The 19,057-nt window shown below is 35.2% G+C and overlaps 1 protein-coding gene and 1 long non-coding RNA gene across 7 annotated transcripts in view; one reads left to right on the forward strand and one right to left on the reverse strand.

Moving 5' to 3' along the window:
- Positions 1-19,057, reverse strand: part of CDIN1 (CDAN1 interacting nuclease 1) — a 129,520-nt gene that overhangs the window by 24,227 nt on the left and 86,236 nt on the right. Inside the window, exon 10 of one of the 6 annotated variants that reach the window (XR_009745111.1) lies at positions 12,083-12,483. The exons of the other annotated variants lie outside the window; for them this stretch is intronic. The gene's annotated coding sequence lies outside the window, so the exon portion shown is untranslated. Of the gene's footprint in view, positions 1-12,082; positions 12,484-19,057 lie in introns of those variants that run through there. 6 annotated transcript variants of the gene reach the window in all.
- Positions 549-16,726, forward strand: LOC133274336 (uncharacterized). The gene is made up of 3 exons (XR_009745118.1): positions 549-592; positions 1,509-1,641; positions 16,212-16,726. It is a non-coding gene; the product is annotated as an uncharacterized LOC133274336 (long non-coding RNA).

Genomic DNA, 19,057 nt, shown 5'->3' on the forward strand with positions numbered 1-19,057 from the left:
CATAGAACAAGATTATTAACTTCCAGGATCTGGGCAGTTTCAAATGGCTTCAATTTATTTAGAGAGTGGTATATTAATTTCCACCAACCACAATTTGACTAAACCTAAACACGTCTGTTTTTCATATTGCTTGCCAACAATAAAATAACCACTTTCAAATATAATAACTGATATTCAAGTTGACTTTGTTGTCTGCAGTGATACTGATGGAAGTGCTAAGTCTAACCATTTTCTAAAGAGCATATAATTAAATTTTAAGAAAAAATGTTTTTAGGAAACAGTGTTTGCTTTGAACAACACGACTGATTCAAAATAGGGCCTTGAAGTCATCTGGCAATATCAAAGGGTTAATTTAAGCAGGAAAATAAATTGTTTACGTATGGCTAGATAACATGAGACTCAGTAATAAAAAATGCAAGTCCCTCTTCTGCTTTTCTTTTCTAGATTAATGAAACTTTCATGTTTGGTATGGTGTCTTGATCTGTTTGGTTACTGCTGTCAGCCTACCCTTCCACCCCCAGATGTTGGAATCCTGCTCCAAGATCACTATTTTTACTAGTGGGACCATACGAGAAACATTTTGCTTACACAGGTATGGATATGGCAGTCTGCCATGGAACACCCAGACTGGAGTTAGGGCATAGAGCTGAAACACACAGTCTAAAGGCAGGTGAAAAACAGACTGAAAATAATGCTGCTTCCCAAAACTGGTTTTAAAAATTCAGAAGCACATAAACAGGAATTTCTCCCCACCTTTCACACCACCCCCCCCCCCCCCCCCCCCCCCCGAAAACATTAGTGTCCTCTGTCCTGTTTACAAACTTGGATTTGAAAACATAAACCATACATTAAAATTTCTACTTTGCTTTCACACATTTCATCTTTACTGACATCACATTAACATAGGAAGAGGTAATGTTGTTAATAATGAAAAAGAAGACCTACTCCCCAAACCAAACTTTTATTGAATTGGGCTTTCTTCCCTTTGTGGAAATTCCCATTCCAGATACTTAGATGGTAATGAGAGACACTTACTGCTTACATTGGAGTTTTTAATGCTTCCTTTTAAGTAGAAGCAGCAGATACTATTCTAGACCACTGACAGTCCTCTTCATTGCTGACAAGGCATTTTCACTAGGTGATACATAAATGTGGTCACCCACCCTATGTGCTTTTCAAGTCCTTCATACCTTATACTCCTGATGCTGAGGTCCTAAGGAAATCTCTATCTAACTGACCTGTGCAATAAAAAGTAACACTCATGGAGTCAAATGACAGTAATAGATGCAGTGTCCCCAGCTGCTCATGGTAAAAATAACTGGCTGTCAGGATTTACAACACAAAACTAAACCACAGTGGACCAGTTAGTTAATGCTATTACTTAGTAAACATTCCCATTTTTTTATTTGTGACTTTCTGCTTTTATTTTGCCCTGTTGATGTTACACTGTTTGTAGATAATATACTTGGCAATACTCACAATGTAATTTCAGTTTTCTTTATATCTAGGTTGTTGATGCCAGTGTTATGTCACGGTTTGCCACTACTGGCACTTGTTTCAGCCACTCCTGGGCCCTGGAAGACCCCAGTTCAGAAATGCAGTGACTACAATCCCCAGCTACCTGAGGCTCACCTCAGTATGGTATTGAGATCTCAGTGCTTCCTACATTGAAATTGTACAATTCTGCATCTGCTGTTTTTTTGCTACCTGCTTGCTGGTTTCTCACAGTAAGAGCTTCAAATCTTCCAATCAGTCTGTAAGTTCAGGATTATTTTAGGTTACTGGTGACAATATTTTTTGCAGTCTTTTACTGTGCCCACACTTGTAACTAGCAAAATATATCTCTTATAGGTCCCAAATTCAAACAGAGAATTAAAACCTTGAATTCAGCCTGCTGGATGTGGAATCACGGGCAACTTTGCTCCCTGTAGAGATATGAATTAGTTTTCAAAACCCAGGTGATTGCAGTCCATATTCAGAATGAGTTACAAGTAACTAGGTACATCCAAAGTAGTAAGTTACGGCATCTTTCGTAAGGAAAAAGCCAATTGTAAATATTTCTCTGTTAATGGTTTAGGATAAAAACCAGCTAGCACTTAAGCGAGCTATAAATTAAATCTTGAATTCTAGGTTAATGGAACAGATACAATAGAAATATTTAGAATAAATTGTTCCAGAGCAAAATTTCTCAGCTTTTGACTTCAAAACAAAGCACAGTTATAAACACCGCACTTTGAATTTTAAAGCATTTAAAGCCTGTTAGTCAGCTAAATGGGAGAAAAAACCTGCACTAAAGCTTTAAGCAACACTTTGGGACAATAACATCCTCATTAAAAAATAAGGATACATCAAAACTCTGCAGTTAAAAGGTTAAGTGTTAGTCTGTGTGTAGTTGATAAATGTTGAGCTAATCTAATCAGTGGTTGTAAGAGGCAATGCCATCAGCTAGCTGCCCTGACCTGTGCTTCTAGTTTTCACAAAAGTAAGATTTAAGAAAGATGTCAACTTAAGGCCTCTGACCTATCAAGGACCTCGTTCGTGCCAGCCTGGTGTTCTGCTAAACAGACTGAGAACTTTCAGCTCAAATCAGTAACATGTGCACTTCACTAATACAACACATGGCTTGGAAATTAAAACGCAACGTGATCAAGTGCTTTAGGATATTTTAACAGTTAAGAATGCAGCTTGGGGGGAGGAAGCTTGTTTCTGTGTTTTGCTTTGGGAAGGGGAAAAAGGACAAATTCAATTGTACTGCTTTTCTTCAAAAAAGTGGGGAAACAAAAATTTAGTTAATTAGTTCATGAATGACTGACCTAGGGGAAATAAGGAGGTTGTATGTTTCTTTATGATGCGTGTCAGTTATTAGATAAGTAGGTTTTACTACTTCCAATTGAGCTAAGTTAAAACTAATTAGAAGGTAGTTAAATTACAATATAAATACAATAAAAGGCAGTAAAAATAGCAAATGGCATTTTGCTCATCAATAATATTCCTATATGCAGTTGATTATTTTCAACAGTTTCTGTATTGATTATTTCCAATTATTAGAGTAACAAGCTTTGCCAGCTGCTGAAATGAAATTTAACCCCACATAGATTAACTAGCACAGACTTTTCCCATATGCCATCAGTTAACCGGAAAATTTATTTCATGCCATCTTTTACTGGTACTAATGTGATTCTAGACATTACATATGAATCTGGACTTTAGAAATCAAAGTCCATCCACCCTTTCTGATAATTATGGAATGATCAAGCCTAAAACTGACAGAGAGACCTAGTGATCTAGTTACAGATTACTACCAACATCTTGGGTAGTGTTTTTACATTTGATAATAAAATGATGATGCTTGTAATACCTATGCAGATTTTCACTTATTACGGGTGATGGTTACATACTCCTGCTTTACAACTATGCACTAACAATAAATGTATCTACATATATATTCATATATTTCTTCTATCTCAAGTAGCTTTAAAATAATTAGGTAACTAGTTTTTGGCATACATATGCTTCTCCTTTGCATGTCCAGTTGTTTTCCTACTTGAGTAGGAAATAAACTTCTGAACTTGGATGAGCCAAAGATAACAATGCTACATTAAAAAAACTAAAAGGAGGAAATAGGGAAGTTAAACTACCTTTCACTAAAAAAGACTGTGTATCTCTTTTCAGTAGTGAAGAATGGAACATGCTGGCTTAATTTTCATCTCCTACTGAATGTCCAGACAGAAGAAGTGACTTCTGCTGTTTTCTTTCCTTCTGTTTGGAAGATGCTTCTCCTGATTTTAGAGTGCAAGTGTATATTAAATTCCCAGTCAACCTATTTCCTTAGTTTTCAGAGAAAGGAAAGAACATGCCAAGAAAGCAAATGGAAGTTATTATACTTACTGGAATAGATGGCTGAGAGGATATTAAGACTACATATTGGGCAAATACAGTTCAGATTGTTTGGATTTCTTTTGCAATTAAAATTGTTAGTGAAAACATACAAAAGCATTGGTTATAGGCAGTTTAATCATATGTAAATATATCTACTTCTATGTATAAAGCTACTTATATTTCAACCTACATATTTATGCCAGATTTTTCATCACTTGTTTATACCTGCTAATGACACAGGCAGCGACTGCTTCCTTGTAATAAAGTAAGTAAATACATTGCAGGAATGTAGAACGGGCACTTAGCATTACACAGTACAAAAGGTCTTAAACATTTTTCTGTGTAAGGGAGCTCTGCATTTAAGAATTGAACATGGTATTGTACTTCTGCAAAAACATTTCCTTCCACGATTTAATAAAGGAATAGCACATAGCAGGACATTTTCCTAATGGCTGTGAACTTAAAAAATCTGATTTAGCAGCCATATGAACTATAATCTGCTATTATTCACAATACCTTCATGAATTCAAAGTAATTTACAGAACATAGGTGAAAGGATTTTATATTTGTGGAAGACTTAATACTTAAGCCAACTCAGAATTATGACACACACATCCCCTAAAACTATGCAGCAGTATCTGCTTTAATAGAAACAGGACTGATACGCAAAGACCTGTTTGCAGTTTTGGAATAAATGAGTCTGTTCTGTATTTCTATTCCAGGGATACTCAGTGCAGGAACTGAGATTGTCATTGGCTGTACTGGTTAGACTCTAGCCAGACTAAGACAGGTATTCAAGAAACTGATTTATGCTATTCCTGCATATCTTTATATGAAAAATAAAAATCTAAAACCAAACAAACCTCAAAACTTAAAGCTCCGTTTAAATATTTTCTGCACTAGTTTTATGTCAGCTTTTCGAATATACTAACTATAGACCTATGCACCATTATATAATGGAAATATTTATGAAAAGTCGTAAGTACATAGAAATACAGGAGCTTGGCAAGTACTCAAAGGTCTGGCAACGGAAAATAGCGTCCATTGTTTCAGCCAGATTAGGTGCAAAACTTTAACATATCTGTTTAATGCCTTTCAGAATTTACTCATCATTTTCCTTTTTATCTTTATATAAAAATCATTGAATTCAAATTGCTAAAAATATTATTCAGTTTAGTCTAGATACAACTTTTATAAGGAATGTCCTGTCATGATTTTTTTAAGCCTGTGATTTTTATAAATGTTTCGTTAAATTAATCCACTGCATAAAGAAATACCCTCCTGATTCCTAAATCAGAACTGAAGTGTCCTCCTTTTTTCCCATATAGATGCTTCTTGCCACAACACATAACTTCTGTCAGTCCTGCAAAGCTCTAGCATCTTCTGCAATAAATAAAATAGACATTTGACTTGAAAGAAATAAAAAATGAAGAAATCCTCTTCCTCCAAGACCAGTAACTAAATGTGATAAAAGCACTGAAAATACTCCTAAATCAAACTTAGTAATGAAATTTCTTATTGAAGAAAAGATAGAAAAGGTGTTACGAGGGATAATTTTCAACAAGCAACATTGGAAGATCAAGGTGTAGCCACTACATTGTGAAACAGTCTCCAAAACTCATGGTACCATTGAAATACTACCCTTTTAAGATACTATTAAAGACACTTCAAAGGTATCTTTCTTTAAAGAAAGACATTTTCCTAAACACTGAACACTTAATTTTAATTGTTTATTTTTAACTAAGTTATTGTTTCTCAAGCAACAGGTCACAAAATAGAAAAGGATATAATAACAAATGATTTTTTTTTTTTTTTACCCACTGAATAAATACAGCTTCCAAATAAAATAGTGAGCTGTACCACAACATCCAGGATTCACACAGCATGCATTAAAGACTTTGGGCCATGCCAGCCTTTGCTTTGCCAGCTTTGAATTTGTCCATACTTTGCTATGAATTAATTACTTGTCTATCATTTTTACATTTGCTCTTTTCAAATAATGTATTTAGAAAATCAAATTTTTGTTTAAATTAAATATGTCAAGAAAGTAAAGGAATAAATGTAGCTGGAATTTCAACTATTTGGATGCCACTGTTGACCCCAGCAGGAGTCATACAGCTGAACTGCAGACAGTAGAGAGTGAAAATAGACTGAGAGTGTGTCCTGGGTTCAGCAGCAGCAGTCATTTTTCTCCTTCTTGGTAGCTGGTGCAGTGCAGTGTTTTGACTTTCGGCCTGGGAACAGAGCTGATAACAAGGATGTTTTGGTTTGGCCAAGGACTTTGTGAGCCTCATGCTCTGCTAGGGAGGAGGGGAAGCCGGGAGGAAGCAGAGGCAGGACACCTGACCCAAGCTAGCCAAAGAGGTATTCCATACCACAGCATGTCATGCCCAGGAAGTAACTGGGAGTTAGCCGGAAGGGCTGGGAGTCTGCAAGGTTGGAGGAGGTATGGGTCAGTGCTTGGTTGGGCTTGGGGGGCGAGTTATCGGTTGGCTGGTGCTGAGGTGTTGTATTCTGTTCCCTTGTTATTTCCTTTATCATTATTATCATTGGTGGTAGCAGTAGTGATTTGTGTTATACCTTAGTTACTAAACTGTTCTTATCTCAACCCGTGGGAGTTGCATTCTTTTTGACTCTCCTCTCCGTCCCGCCGGGAGTAGGGGGAGGGCAAGAAGCAGGGGGAAGTGAGTGAATGAGTTGTCTGGTTTGGTTTAAACCACGACAGAGTGAAATAGTAGAGTGAAATAGAAATATCGGCTTCTCGTTTTGATCGAGGTCTGGATAACAACACTTAAGCATCAAAGCACATTAAAGCATATGGAGGTAGATAGGGAGGAAGAGGAGGTGACAAAAAAACCTCTTACCTCTCTTAGAAAGCTGAGATGAAGTAAGATGAACTAACAAAGTCAGTGGAACTACTGAAGGCAGTTAATAGCAATGAAACTATGATATACATAGAAACATAGTTGTATCCCACCTAATGCCAGCAAACCTGGTACCATGTAGGGCATCCCATTATTGAAAAACCCCAAACTGTGGCAGTGACATCAGCCATGGACTCATTATTAATAGGCACTTTAGCATATGTTGATGATTTCTTTAGTTCTGCTGGAGACACATCTTAGAAAAGAACTAGGTATAGAATATTTGGCAAACTTACATTAACATGTGCATGACAGGCAAACAGAATAAAGGAGATGCAGGTGTGGACATACCATGTTAAAATAATCACCTCATGTCTGGAGTGGGTTTTTTGTTTTGTTTGGTTTTTTTTTTTTTTTTTTTCGGGGTGGAAAGGGGAGCTACATTTATAACCTTGGACTCAATGGCCCAACTTGCAGAATGACAAGCTTCTTCAATTTAGCAAGATATTTCCTTGACAAAATCACTAGAAATGAAATATAGTTCTGAAATGCTCCTGGCTGTCCTAAATTAAGATTCCTTCAAATCTGAGTGATAAGACTAAAAGAGCAAGAGCATAACTCTTAAAAAAATTACAAGGAATGGATGGGGGTGGAGGAGCTGGAATCATGTCAACAAAGCAGTCTTACTTTTTAAATATGGCACAGAAAGTTTCTAATCTAAGACCTTTAACCTAGAGAGAAAATTTTATGCTATACATTTAAATGAGAAGGGGTAAGAAAATATTTATGTAACTAAAGTTAGTAAGACCAGGTCAAGAAATATGTTGGTCATGCAATAAGACAACTTGAAGCAGTTATTAAAAAAGCTAGAATCCACACAGTTCTCAAACAGTTGCTGCACTAGCTTTAAAATCTGCAAGAAACAGGACATTTGGCAAAATGAAGGAATCAGACTGTAAATAAAACATTAAAATGAATATATTCAATCCTATTTTCTAACAAAACAATCACTGCCAGAAAGACAAGTTGATACTTCTCACTAACTGTGCTCAATTCATAAACACTTTAAAAGAATTCAGGAGTTTGTGTCAGTAATTCAGAAAGCACAGTACTGTACTGAAGTGCGCTTTAATCATACTTTGACTTTTTTCTCAATGCGAATAAATAGGTAAGAACCATTGATATAAAAAACCTTACCAACCTAACAGACTACTGAAGCCACAGATAAAAAGACCTACTAACAGTGGACACCGAACTGGTATTTAATTCTAGGAGGTTTGGGTTTCGGTGTGGGTTTTTTTGTTTGTTTGTTTTTTGTGTGTTTTTTTAGAACATTATTTTCTGCTGAGCACTCAGAAAAAAAAAGTCACAAATTCTCCTTTTGTGTCATCAGTTAGTGTCTCAATAGATGTCAAAACTGTAGAACTGGAATACATTTCAACAGCAAGCAGCATGAAATGAACCTTAAGAAATCTTAACTACGTACAGTAGGGTGAAAGGATAGGAACAGGGACTTAGATTTTACTAGTTTTTTTCCACAAGAAATAAAGTACTTCACTTACCCATAAAAAGGGTGTTGGCCAAAATCATAAAGAACATGTTAACACCGCTAGCTTGTAATGGATGCAATCACACTATTACTATCTAAATTTTTGTTTATTTTTCAACAGATTGGTGTCTGCAAATCATGCTGTCTTACACTGCCGTTCCTCTGTAACCTTAACCATTACTCCTACTGTGTAAAGTGAAGCACAAATTTAAGGTGACAAGGCACCAGTTGGCTGATGTGAAGTATGCTACGAAAGCAGAAACCTCTGAAAGCTTCACAGCCATTATGAAATACCTGACCTATATGAAACTGCTACCATGGTTCACAAATTTATTGTCAGGTTCCAGCCTCTAGCTGTTCTCTGATTGTTCTAAATACTTGACAAACTGAAGCCTTTTCACTTTCCGTTGAAATTGCCTCATCTCCCTGTCAGAGCGCCATGGGGGACTCCATTACTTTTCTGACTTCTTTCCCCTACTGACAAGTCATTTAGCTGGCTTCTTGTTGTGAAGGCTGTCCATGTCAAATTAGCCAGGGCCCCTATTGTCCTTATTACCACTAGAAAAGCCATCATGAGTAATGCAACGGGGTCCCTCAGTTGTCATCATTTGTCAGAAAGAAAGGGAGTGTGGTTACATATAGCTGACAGGTAATTTCAGCGTCTACAATTACCCCAATTAGTCTTGTCATAAACAATTCGATAAATGCACACCAACACAAACAGATAAACACACCAAGGTTTCTCACTATTAATGTCATGTAATGGATAAATCAGTGATATAACGCTATGTTTTATTTATTTCTTTAAACTATCCTCAGCTGCAAGCTGGCAGTTGCTACCTGGTCAGCACAAATTGTACTATCTACTTTCATTAGCTCATCACCACAGAAGAATATGAAAGGCTGTGACAAAATTCATTTAGAGAGAGCACGAAAGACCAGATTGCCTAAAGCAGGTGTTATAACAGAGATAAAACAAAGGTTTTCTTTTGTCAGTTCAGTGCTGCAATAAGCTTTAAAGGAGGCTATTTTGTCTTTAAGAACAAACATAAAATATGAGAAAGACAAGAAGAGAAAGCAGTGAAATACATTCCTTCTGAAATTAAGAACTTGCTTCCCACCATATCCTGGTTCAATCAGCAGGTGGGTCTTCCAACGACATACATATTAGAGCCTCATTTTCAGAGGGGGTCACAATATTAACCAAATTTTTCCACACATTTTTTTTCTGTATTTTTTTTTAATACATCTTGCAATGGCATACAGCTCCTCAAAGATCTGATAATTATTCCACATCATCTACAACATAATCCCGGATGTTCATACATAACAATTATTTGAGAATGGATTCAATAATTCCAGCTCACTGGACAGTCTATAGTACTGTGCTAAAGTCTTTTGGGGCATAAAATATTGACAATGTTGACTGCTCTTCTAAAATGTCAGGTAGACCTGTCATAAACACAACACTGAAAAAGGCACCTTTAATAACATCCATATTAAGCATTGAATTACGAATTGCTAAGCTTATCCTTGTGATCCACCTAAATAAACATTGAAATCTTGACATCTCCAGAGTCCACAGCACCCTGGCTGTTTGCTGACCGCAGGCTTAAGTGATGACTGGAAAACCGAACACAGACATGTTGTTGTAGGAAATTGCTTTTGGCAACTATTTGCTGAAACTCAAGATTTTTTTTTTAAACCGACACTAAGAACCCACCAGAAAACAGGACAGGTCTCCCTAATGAGTAATCTATTTTAGCACAGTCTTGTCTAGGCATGACAGTTTACTGAGAGGCTTGAAAAACTCGTAATTACCAGTGTTACAGGGCAATTAATGTATATTACACTGCACTACTCATGGCAGCAACTGTCATTTTCTCAATAAAAATGAGTACTCTTCAGCTAAAGGTGACATTAATTGGGACTTTAATGACTATGCAGAGGAGCTGAAGCCAAATATGAACAAAACAGCGATTCAATGAGCGACTTCAGAAACGAGAAAATTGTACTAAAATGAGATTAATTGCTGTTTAGAAAAAGGAAAGAACCTAAAAAGCTATTAAATTGCAGGGTTTGGGTGCCCGGGTGATGGTTGTGATGTTAATCTTGCATTCTCACAGCAGGCAAATATTCACTAAATTCAGAGCCTTTTGACAGCAGGAAAAATCATGTATGCTTAACTTCAATCCATCAAAAATATATTTCAGCTTTTATCACTGTTCTAAATACTTCTGCAATTTCAAAAATTACTGCTCCATTCCTTGGCTGTCATCATGCAAATGCGAACACTGTCAATATTGCTATGAAAAATTTTCTGGCTTCAAAAGGCCTACTTCGGTGATAAAGGAAGAAAAACGTGAAGATTAGAATTGCAAAACACACACTACTAATATAACAGAAAGCAACAATAAGAATTTAATGTTTAAGTTGTGGAAACTGCTAAAATAGAAAATGATGGGGTATTGTTTTAGTGTGTGTGGGAAAAAAAATAAATCAAAGAATTCCCGCACACTCATAAATTCTTTCAAAGCTTATAACTTTATAGATAATTACTCATTGCAAATAATTAGGACATAATTTTGCAGCTTGACTTCAGGTGATACAATTATTAAAACCACTCTGTATTTTCTAAAAGCCTTTATCCATGCTACTTAATTCTTTAAGGCAATTATATAATTGCTTTTCTCTATAGCCTTTGTAACTGTCATGATGACTGTATACATAAAACATTGCACTTAAACTCTGACATATAAGAGGGATAAACATAGCTCTGATTCACTTTGAAGTTGTATCTCCTGTAACTTTAGATTTTAAAACAGAAAATCAATTTAGCCTTTCAGGTTAAAAACTGCATATGAGAATTCACATTGTTAAGAAGCAAATTCCCTCTTCCCCCCAAACCTGCAACAGCTGTATCCTGAAAAAGACAAAAACAGAGCTCATAGTTTCGTGAGATTTCCTATACCGCAATCAATTCTGCTCATTCTGCATCTTTGTAATTAAACTTCTATCTAATGTAAACTTTAAAAATCTTCAGATGCATTAAAATATGCACCCCCAAAAGCTGTCTTCACCAAGCAATATAAGAAAAGATGATGACAATAGGGACAGTGTATCTTCATATTGCCAGGCTTCAAAGACACAGTTAATAACATTTTATCTATTAGCACTTCTGATAGTTACATTCAGACATTCCACTGTATGTAATAACGTTTTAAGTACAAAAATCATGAGAAAACGGTTTCAGTTAGGAACTTAAACCAATCAATTACTGCGTGCTGACTTGGGTCCACAAACTGTCGTAATATTAATTTACCCTACTTTGCATACATACTTTGATGATTAGTTAAGTCTGTTCATTACACGATTACTAAACTATCTGAAAAATGTATGACAATGTTACCACAGTAACCTTTAAGTTACATACATGATTCATGAAATTAATATTACTTCAAATTTAAAGTGTGATGATGCAATTTTATTGCATTAAACATGCAGCCTTTTGCAAAGGACACACAGAATTTTGTCAGTTGTTTCATAAGACAATGTATTTCCAATGAAATAGTTCTTTTAAAACTTTTAAAACAAAGTTTAGAATCTGCCTATGCAACACAAGATGATCAGGTTGAATTTGTAATTTAAAGCTCTGATCATGAATAACACCCAATCCCAGAGTATGCACAAGTTTTCTTGTAAACTTTTCAATTACTAGACTCTTAGACATTTCTGAAGAACAACATTATGTACTTCTGCAGCCAAGCCTGCAAAAAATCTGTCACAGAGGAGGGAAGATTACATTAGGAGCCACTGACACGAGAGGTGAAATCGCAGCCCAATGCAGTTAGTGGCTAGCTACTCATTGTTTCTAACCAAGCAATGATTTCATCTAGAGAATGATACAGAATTTGTCATTTTCCACACTATTTATTGCTGTACCCCAGACATCCTACACAGGGGGCAGCGCAAGTAAAAGTGACATGTGTCTTTGTTGTGGTTTTATTTTGAAAGTGAAGAAGAAATGTATTTGTTTTCCATGTGAAAACTGTTTCTTGTTCCTTCCATATTCAAATAAAACACTGACAGTAGCAATGTTCTTAAAATTTGAATAAATGGGCCTTATATTTGGGACTTTCAGAAACACCACCTCAAAGCATGAACAGAAAGGTAACTACTGAAAAAAAAAATCTCAGGTTTTCTTCTGCTGCTGAGATTCATATGCATTAAATAGCCAGATTGCAGTATATACAGATCACAGGAGTCAATTACATTGAATTTAAAGAGGCTGACTATGCTTTCACAACACACACATACTCATACCAAATTTTGTAATAGGATTGATTTAAATTCATGTTGACAATAGAAACAGGAACGCATATATTCACTACCCTAACACCTTCCTTTTCTCCCCCTCTTTCTCCTCTTCTTTTACCAATTTTGTCTTTATTTAATTTTCATTACTTGTACAATATAATTTTATACATTGTAAGTTCATATTTCAGAATGCTGACCTGTAAGCATTTTTGGAGTTTATTTAGGTGTTCCATTTTATTAACAGCATGAACTTTTCAGGATATAATTTATGTCCAGTTGAAGCTTTTCATAAAATCAGAAGACATTTTTTTCCTCTCAAAAAGTGATATATTTGCCCATTGTATGCATTTAGAAAAAGAAATTTAAGAATTGAAGCTCTAAATTGCATTAAAGTTATATACCTATCTAAAAGCTGCAAAATTTCTAAAATCTCCAACAGAAAAATTACAGTGATCAGTCTACATAACAGAGCCAACACGTATTTTAAATTTTTAAAAACATTTTAAGTTTCTTCTTGACCTGAGAAACACATTAGTAGAACTGCTTGGTAAAAGTAGCAATAATAAATATTATCAACTCACAGAGTTGATAATATTTATTAACTGAGATGATAATATCAAGATGTTTGTGTCACAATGAGTTAAAAGATTCTATTAATTCCAAAAAGAACTGAGAAACCATATGAGTACTAGGAAGGACAAAAAAGATATCACGCATCTTTTGCTGAGGTAACAATGAAAACCCTTTACTCTCTCTGAGACTATGCCTGATGTGTTCTTAATAGAGAATTTGATGAGGTCAATGGAATTTGCATTGTCCTGTAACATCACATTTAACTACTGGCCTGTAAAGCATCAGGACTGTGATTGTTAGCTATTTGAAATACTGCAAAATCTCACTCTGTCTTCAGACTTAAGAATTAAACATTATCGTGATTTAGATCAACCACACTTGAATAAAAATCAAAATCCCTAGAACCCTCTCAAATGACAGCATTAGTGTTTCACTATCAATGCAAATAATACAATCTTCTAATACTACCATTATGGGGGCTGGGAAAAGAACAAAATCAGTACTTGTAATGTAGGATGGTAAACACAAAGACTTGTTACCTGCACACCATATCTCTCAAAGGAAGAATATGATTACCTTCAAATTCTGGCTATGGACTGTATGGTTTTGGTAGAACATTTTTCTTGCTACTCTTGAACTTTCTATGCCCAGCATAACCTCCAGACTCATAAATTTATTAACCAACAGGTTGCAGTTCAGTATCTAGTAGTTTGGATATGCAGGTAAGAGTTGCTCCAAATTAACAAACAACTAGAACATTAAACCATCCCCTTAAGAAAGGTACACAGTTCAATTATTTTTTGTGAACTGCTACTTGACTGGGCTTTTCACGCATCTGAACCACCACATTTCTGTGATTTCAATTAAGAAATCCAGTATCCATACCTGGGTTCCACAGGTACAAATGGAGGCCCACTGCTTCTGAAAGGCTTCAGTCAGAAAGTGGGGCTGTCACTGCTAGATATTTGAGATCTGAGGGTTTTGTTTTAGACTTGCATGTCTTATAGAAGACTTTCAGAACTCTTCTGCAGCTTTCCATGGGAGTACCCAAGGGCTTTGAGCTTAGCCTCTCTACATCTTATTTAGAAACTCCAAGTGCAACCTCAGCGAGTACCTCTACCTTACTGATTCAGTGCACTGCAACAGGTCTTGCTAAATGCAGATCTGTCTTGCATTTATGGTAGAATCTTGCAGTATGAACCTGAGAACATCACAATTGTGCTTGAAAAGGTGTTACTCTGCTTAAGCATTCCCTTTAGAGATGTGGGTGACAGATCCTCTAGCAGCTAAATTATTATGAGCATGTGCTGTGCATTCAGCAACTGAAAGCGGTGGAAACTTCAATGCTGGTAAAGGCACAACAAGGAAATATGGACCTAGAATCATAATGGATCTCTCAAAGTTACACTTTGGGGTCCTTCCCCTTTCATGATGCATAACTCAGTAACATATGGGGATGACAGGCAAGATCCACTTTCCGCCAGGTATGTCTCACAGATATTCAAATTAATGACAATCCCTGTACCCAACAATTTATTCTATGTATCTCATAACTAGATAATTGCCAACACCTCTAAACAGAGCTTTTCACTCATTATCCTTCTCACCCTTCTTTCTTAATCATTATGGTCAAGACGATCATTTCATCTATTAAGAACACCTATTGCCCTCACATGAGTCTCCATTTGGAGTCCTCTCTGGAGCTCCTCCTATCCCCCATGTTCAAATACAGCTAATTCATTCTTCAGGGTATCTTTATCTCCTACTTTCTCATTTCATCTACACAGATGAGATGCCCTTAAAGGTGCTCATTTCCTCCCTGTATTGCTGTAAAGTACCTTTCTATGAACTGATCAGTGCAGTCTGCACTGCTCGTTTCCATCCAAACCAATTTTGAAAAAAAAATTGTGTGACTATTTAAGTATGTAATTTCTTTCTTTGTGCTTGGAAAGTGGAAGACCCATTACAGAGGAAGGCCTATATGCTTTTCACGGTTCTATCATCTCTCTCCATTCTCTAGTAAGCTGTCAAATCCAACTCTGAATTGGCAAACCACCTTTATCCTTTATCCCCAATTGCCTCTCAAGGTTAGAAATAATTCTCAAAAAGCATTAACAAAAGCAATCTGTTATTTTCCTCTAAATCTCTCATCTGTCAAAACACATGAAAAATTTAGCAGTCTGCTGATGTACTCAGATCAGTGAATGTTATGCTGACCAATATTATCTTATTGCCTCTTTGCACTGCACTGTAAACATGTTGACTCTTGTATTATACTTGAACATTAAACTCTGTAGGAAAAGTATCTCTTGTTCAGTTCTATAGCAATTTCTAACACATTTTATTAGGACTTCTAGGGGTAGTTTCCATACACATAGCGAACATCAAGATTATAAGAGCAGGGAAATAGTTCATTCCAAAGCCACTTCATACAGTAACAGAACATCTCTGAACATGAAATATAAAAGCAATGTTGAGATTTTACTCTTAATTCATACTGCTTACAGGAAAGAATTTATTTTTAAAAAGCATATTCACATAACAAAGATGACTATATCATCAAATTAAAGAACAATGAAAGAATGAAGAACAATAACAACTGTTCTAAATTTTTTCCTTCATTCTGGATAGCGACTAATCAACTTCAAAACCAGCAATAAAACCATAACAAAACAAAAATCCCAAAATACAATATCACGATACCTTTACAATGCATTTTTAATTCAAAGCAATTAGAGATTTGACAAGTCCTTCACATCTTGTAAGTATTTATGTCTCCTCTTGTGTAAGAGCTACTCTTTTTGTTATCATAAATAGGTACAAAACTATGTTTAAATACTTCTCATTTTCTGTAACCTTTGATAACCAATAACACAATCACAGTGTTTAATTGTGCAGTATGTAAAACTAAATTAGAAGTTCTGTATTTCAAAAATCATTGTTAAACAATAGTAGGAAAAACATTTTTTAAAATCATGTTATAAAGGCTTTTTTTCTTTTCATAATTATTTCTATTTCTTTTTCTGCAGACTTGCTCTTTAAGAAACTGGATTACCTAGAACTAAGAATAATATCTGAAGGCAGAGTTTCTTTACCTCAAGAAAAGCATCAAAAATGCAGTTGAATTACCCCATCCATTAACCATAGGAAAAAAGAAAAGATGCGAGACATAAAAACCATGAATATGTGAGGAAATATGTCAGGAGATACACATGGATAACATGTTTGTACCTCTATTTAACTCTACTTGTTGAAAAATACAAACATTTATATTGAATGTCTGAAATTTAATCTTTGTATGATGCAAGTTTGCCCTAGTTAAAAAGATAGGGTATATGATGATGTGCAAAAGGCAGCAGGATTGCTGCCTGCATTTTTTCCCATGAAAATAGCAGATAGGACATCAATTTACCTTATAAAATGATTCATTAGTTGGGATGAAGTTCAGTTAAATTCTATGAAAACTTAGATAATGAATACTGGGCCATACTAAACTCCAGCAGATAGAGATTTCCCTAGAATCACAATATAAAAGAGGGAAATCAGTAAATTTGACTCCTATTCTACTTTCTTATCAAACTTCTTTATTAATACTGACAAGTTCTTCTTCTTTTTATTTTTTTTTTTTTTTTTTTTACTAACTTTAGGACATGGAACAGAAATTGGGACCTTTAGCTCCCACTAAAGTTTTCTTTCAATTTTTCAGTTTGTCAGCAGATTTCATAGTCTTCTGGGATAAAGCAATTATGTGGCACTAATATTCAGGAATTATACATTGATACGTTAAAACAAATGCTATTTCCTTATTAAAAGCTGAACATTCAACTTGGCATTCACATGCAATGGAAAATGTCAGCAATTCAATACTAGTTTTAAATTATACAGCATATTATATTTTTTTCATTCTGATACAAACAACATATAATGAGATTTACATAGTAAAGTTTTGGTAACTATGGTTTGAAAGAAATATAGTATGCATACAAGAAATATGAGAAGTATTTATATATTGTCTACTATCCCAAGATATATTTATGGCATTTGCTTTTCTGAAAAGCTCTTTTAAGAAAATATAGAACAGCATTTCTAGAAAAGAGTAGCTTGAAATGGTATAAACATTTCAAAAAAATAAGAATCTTTGTAATCCTCATGTGTGTGTTTCATATAGAAACATTTACAGACATTATTAAGACATATGTGCAGTAGCTGTTTTATGTTCTGCTGATCTATTTCCAGGTTTCTAATCAGCATCAAATTAATTTATGCTCACATTTCCTGAATCACAGGCACTTCTGAGTCACTAAAATTCTTTGTAAAAAAACAGAAAAAGTCAATTTAACTATTTTGATAGTTTAAAATATGGTCAAATTTTGCATTTTTTTTAAAGGCAAGGATAATCGATGTACTGTGCTAAGAGTAACTCTAAAATAACTTTTTACTATTTGCCTTTTCTGAGGTAACTGCTCATTCCCTAAGTCATGCAAAACAAAAAGGAAAAAAAAAAGGCCAGCATTTCTAGAAAATGTCTTAACCTAGTTAAAATAATCCTCTATGGCTTTGGTTCACAGAAGCTTTATTAGTTTTCTGAACTCCATAGTGGGACAAACTACTTCATGCATGAAGGGATCAGCATTCCTGCTTCTAATCATTGTCATTGTACCCACTACAAAGCTTTCTGAACATCTCCTATGGATAACACATGTTATCTTAATCAACCCTCAATTAATAACTTTATACTTGCATTTCAGTTCTGCCACTTCTATATACTGTCACTATTGTTTCTTGAGGATGATTCTGAAGCCTTAACTGAGTACACTGTGATTATAGTACTTTTCCACCACAAATACATTCTTACACTGAAAGTGTCCAGACAGCAGTTTCCAGTGAATAAATGCAACGGCTTAATACAATGAGTTATTCTCTTATAATGCCCTTGTCTGCTGTGACGGCCCTGTAACCATGTTTTAGTTACAGGATGTTACACTTTTTCCGTGTGCTTTGATAAGCAATGTGGTAACTGCCACTGTTTACATAAAAAGTATCAGAAACCTCTGCTAGTATCAGCCAAAACTTTAATACTTCAAAGCTATTTCTTTCTACTCTGGGTTTGCTGGTGCACTATATTTGTCTTCTGAACCTAATACATGCGGACTCGAAAAAAGAAACTTAGAAGCCAGCGGTTCTTGCTTAAAATTATTAATATTTGAATTCATTTGCTAACTCAACTTACCTGTCTCCTCCGACAAAAATCACTTATACCTTTCTAAACTATTTTCTGCCCACTCTGATGACGGTGATGGTTAAATGCTAAGGGGAACAGTAAAAGAACACAGACTGACGCCACACTGATTGTTCTCCCCTGCAAAGGTAAATAAAAGTAGTATCACCTGAAGATTCTCACAGGATAAAAGGCTTGCTGAGAGAAAGAAATGACTAAACTAGATTTAGCTTTTAAAAAGCTTCCCCTTATTCCTATTCAATCAGCTCTTAATCTTCCAGGAATATCTAATAACATTTACATACTGTATAGCTGACAAACAGCAACATCCACTGTTTCCCAGAATACAGGTAGGTAGCACCAGAAATATAAGTGGAGTCTGCTATGCATTCCACCAGGATAAGTGTGTACATCAGAATTTGTCTCTCACAATTTGTAAATGCATAGCAGTTTTCCAATATATATAATTGGAAACTGACAAACAAAAAGGTTCATTATATATATATGTACAACATACCTTTATGTAACATAATATATATATTATATATATATGTATATTTATATATATACACATATATAAAACTGACAATACAAAAGGTCTGTTTTCCTTAACTACATTCTACGGACAACTTAGATACAGTCCAAGCACAGATGAAA

The sequence above is a fragment of the Pezoporus flaviventris genome, unplaced genomic scaffold (assembly GCF_033815535.1).
Source record: "Pezoporus flaviventris isolate CSIRO_AGI_PZ_B2104156 unplaced genomic scaffold, CSIRO_AGI_Pfla_v1 ptg000036l, whole genome shotgun sequence".
Lineage (NCBI taxonomy): Eukaryota > Metazoa > Chordata > Aves > Psittaciformes > Psittacidae > Pezoporus > Pezoporus flaviventris.